The 4,123-nt window shown below is 57.8% G+C and overlaps 1 non-coding gene across 1 annotated transcript; it reads right to left on the reverse strand.

Annotated features, from left to right (window-relative positions):
• Nucleotides 1-725: 725 nt before the first annotated feature.
• Nucleotides 726-2,540, reverse strand: LOC139053793 (small subunit ribosomal RNA). Its single transcript, XR_011510783.1, has one exon. It is a non-coding gene; the product is annotated as a small subunit ribosomal RNA (ribosomal RNA).
• Between the last annotated feature and the right edge of the window lie 1,583 nt (nucleotides 2,541-4,123).

Below are 4,123 nucleotides of genomic sequence, written 5' to 3' on the forward strand. Positions count from 1 at the left end.
AACCGCGAACTCGACACCTCGCGCGTCACGAGCGGGAGCCGACCGGCAGCCTCCGGCCCTTTCGGGCGCGGTGGAATTTGCCGCGGAGGACGGGAGAGTGCTTTAGGCCACGGTTCCTTCCGTACTTGGCAGCCGCACCCTCAATACCGCCGGTTCCATGACCGACCGAGCGCCGCACCGTTCCTTTAGTACTTGGGCAGCAACAAAGTCGGGTCGTTACTCCACACTCGCCGCAGGAAGCGACCGGCAGCCGCCAGCCTTTTCAGACTCGGCAGCGTTTGCCGCGGAGGACGGGAGAGCGCTCGCACCACGGTTCCGTGTGTACTAAGCGGCAGCGGCATTAGCTCTCGACCGTCAGTTCCTTGACCGACCGCACGCTTCGCCGTTCCCCTCGTACTGGGCAAGAGCAGCAGGTCGGGTCGTCTTACTCCCATTCCGCGCAAGAGTGCCGAGGCGGACTTCAGAAAGCCCACCCAACAGTGTGCGTTACGCCGTTTCTACCCGCGGGCGCGGCCAAGCCAACCGTCCAAGGTTGCAGCCGGCGTCCACTGGGCGCAACAAATTTGGCACGGGGCGCCCTTCGAAATTCGGGCAATCCCCGGCATGTTCGGGTATAGCCGTCCCCGCGTCCAAGCGGGGCCAGCGGCGGAAAGCGTCGGGCGCAGCGAGCTGCTTCACCCACACGGGGTAGAAACAATGGCGCTCGTCACCCTCGAACAATCCGGTAATGATCCTTCCGCAGGTTCACCTACGGAAACCTTGTTACGACTTTTACTTCCTCTAAATGATCAAGTTTGGTCATCTTTCCAACAGACCGGCGCAACCGAAAGGCCGCGCCGGACATCGGTCCGAAGACCTCACTAAATCATTCAATCGGTAGTAGCGACGGGCGGTGTGTACAAAGGGCAGGGACGTAATCAACGCGAGCTTATGACTCGCGCTTACTGGGAATTCCTCGTTCAAGGGGAACAATTGCAAGCCCCTATCCCAATCACGAAAGAAGTTCCACGGGTTACCCAGTCTTTTCAGACAGGGATAAAGACACGCTGCTTCCTTCAGTGTAGCGCGCGTGCGGCCCCGGACATCTAAGGGCATCACAGACCTGTTATTGCTCTGTTTCGTGCGGCTAGGAGCCGCTTGTCCCTCTAAGAAGGTTGTAAGGTGCTGGGAACCCCGCACCTATTTAATAGGCTAGAGTCTCGTTCGTTATCGGAATTAACCAGACAAATCGCTCCACCAACTAAGAACGGCCATGCACCACCATCCACCGAATCAAGAAAGAGCTCTCAATCTGTCAATCCTCCCAGTGTCCGGGCCGGGTAAGTTTTCCCGTGTTGAGTCAAATTAAGCCGCAGGCTCCACTCCTGGTGGTGCCCTTCCGTCAATTCCTTTAAGTTTCAGCTTTGCAACCATACTTCCCCCGGAACCCAAACACTTTGGTTTCCCGGAAGCTGCCCGCCGAGTCATTTGAGTAACTCAGGCGGATCGCTGGTTGGCATCGTTTATGGTCAGAACTAGGGCGGTATCTGATCGCCTTCGAACCTCTGACTTTCGTTCTTGATCAAAGAAAACATTCTTGGCAAATGCTTTCGCAGTAGTTCGTCTTGCGACGGTCCAAGAATTTCACCTCTAGCGCCGCAATACGAATGCCCCCGTCTGTCCCTCTTAATCATTACCTCGTATTCCAAAAACCAACAGAACAGAAACGAGGTCTTGTTCTATTATTCCATGCAAGTTTATTCAGGCGACTCGCCTGCGTTGAGCACTCTAATTTTTTCAAAGTAAAAGCACCGGCCTTCTCGAGGCACACAATGAAGTGCACCAAGAAAGGACCGGCATGATGTTCAGTCCGAGCCGTCGCATCGGGTAGATGCACTACTCGTCTGGAACTGAGATCCAACTACGAGCTTTTTAACCGCAGCAGCTTTAGTATACGCTATTGGAGCTGGAATTACCGCGGCTGCTGGCACCAGACTTGCCCTCCAATTGATCCTCGTTAAAGGATTTAGAGTGTACTCATTTCAATTACGGGGCCTCAAAAGAGTCCCGTATTGTTATTTTTCGTCACTACCTCCCCGTGCCGGGAGTGGGTAATTTGCGCGCCTGCTGCCTTCCTTGGATGTGGTAGCCGTTTCTCAGGCTCCCTCTCCGGAATCGAACCCTGATTCTCCGTTACCCGTAACAACCATGGTAAGCAAGTAACCTACCATCGAAAGTTGATAAGGCAGACACTTGAAAGAAACGTCGCCGGCTCGTGGCCATGCGATCAGCACAAAGTTATCCAGAGTCACCACACAATACGGGCCGAAACCCGATCGATCTTGGTCTAATAAAAGCACCCGTCGCCCAAAGGGCTTCAGGCTCACTGCATGTATTAGCTCTAGAATTGCCACAGTTATCCAAGTAGGAAGAAACGATCTAAGGAACCATAACTGATTTAATGAGCCATTCGCGGTTTCGCCTTATTTCGGCATGTACTTAGACATGCATGGCTTAATCTTTGAGACAAGCATATGATTACTGGCAGGATCAACCAGGTAATCGTTCAACTGCGCGTCCCGCCTGTCAAGCAGGCCGGACGCCGTTTTTGCGATGCCGAGGCCACCTTCAGGCGCCCCAGCACGCTTCGTTCTTGCAAAGAGTAGCACTTTGCACAGTCCGAGACGACGGCGTTCGAGCTCGCTACGGCGCCCTCCCCGAAGGGCCGGGTATCGCCACGCGGCAAGAAGCACGCAACATTCTCGATAGACTGGTTGTGTCGACTCGATCACGGCTTGCGGTTTCTCTTGAGCCCGCAGCACAGGTGGACCGACCGACACTTGCAACGTAGCCGAGACGGCAAAGCCGCCAGGCGACGGGTCACGCCCGCGCCTTCGGCGCTTTCGCATTTGACTCGTCCGAGGACGATGCGGAACACAACTCGATATCGTGGAGAAAGCGTCGTCCGACAACCAGCCCCTAACGCATCAAGCGGATGAGGCTGCAGACGTCAGCTGTGGGATCCACGGGAGCGATACCGGGGACACGCTTGACGGGCACGAAGCCCGCCGCATATCAAACACCCAGGTCGCTTTTGGGGGCGACTGCTCTCTGGGACCCCCATATAATAGCAGCGATAAGTTCCCAAATCTCCATGGGGCCGTACTCGTGCCACTTTCGACGAGCGTTTGGCGAAAATCGTGCCGCCTCGCAGCGCCGCGAGCGAGATGGAAAGCTTACGTCGGCAGCGCAATGCCGAAGTCGTGAAAGCGCAGCGCGTCGACCGAATGCGCGAACGGCAATCTCTCGCCTATGGACAGCGCGGTTTCCAGAACAATCGCCTTTCTGTGCCCCTACGGGGCCGCACGCTAGCGCAGCCCTTTCGCCGTTTCCGAGCACGAGTGCGACCGGCGCGGGCGGCGTGCTCGACACCCCGGCTGACGCCGTTTCGGACTTTGTCTCTTCGCGCGCTCGCGCCAACGCCGCGGCAAAACGACGACCTCTGCGCGGTTCTTTCCCGGTTCCCGGCGTGCTATAGTGCAGCCAGCCGGACGGTGGCGACGACTCAGTCGCGGCCGTGCGGTGGCTTGTACGCCAAAGTTGCGTGACGGGCGTCGAGCTCCCGCCGCGGCCCGGCTCAGGTGGTTTCGGACTTCTGTCTCTTCCGAGCGCTCGCGTCGTCGTGGGCACGATTCTCGAGTGCGGAGCGGTGCGCGGACACCACCACGAACACGCGCAAGCCGAAAACGGCACTACGGTACAACGTCGGCCAGGGCGGTACGGCCCCCTTATATGAGCAGCGATAAGTGACCAGATCTCCACGGGGCCGTACTCGTGCGACAAGGCGGCGTACTGCGCCGAGCCGAGCGCCAATATTTGGCCTTGGCACGGCCGATTTGAGCTCTCGCGATCGCCGCGGTACCGCCGCTCACCGATTCAAGGCACGCTAGCGCGGCCCCTTCGCCATTTTTCGAGTAAGAGTGCGAAAAGCGCGCGCGGCGTGCTCGTCGCCCCGGCTGACGTAGTCTCGGACTTAGTCTCGCTCACGCCGCCCCGGCTGACGTCGTCTCGGACTTAGTCGCGCTCACACCGCCCCGGCTCACGTGGTTTCGGACTTTCGTCTCTTCCGAGCGCTCGCGTCGTC

The sequence above is a fragment of the Dermacentor albipictus genome, unplaced genomic scaffold (assembly GCF_038994185.2).
Source record: "Dermacentor albipictus isolate Rhodes 1998 colony unplaced genomic scaffold, USDA_Dalb.pri_finalv2 scaffold_216, whole genome shotgun sequence".
Lineage (NCBI taxonomy): Eukaryota > Metazoa > Arthropoda > Arachnida > Ixodida > Ixodidae > Dermacentor > Dermacentor albipictus.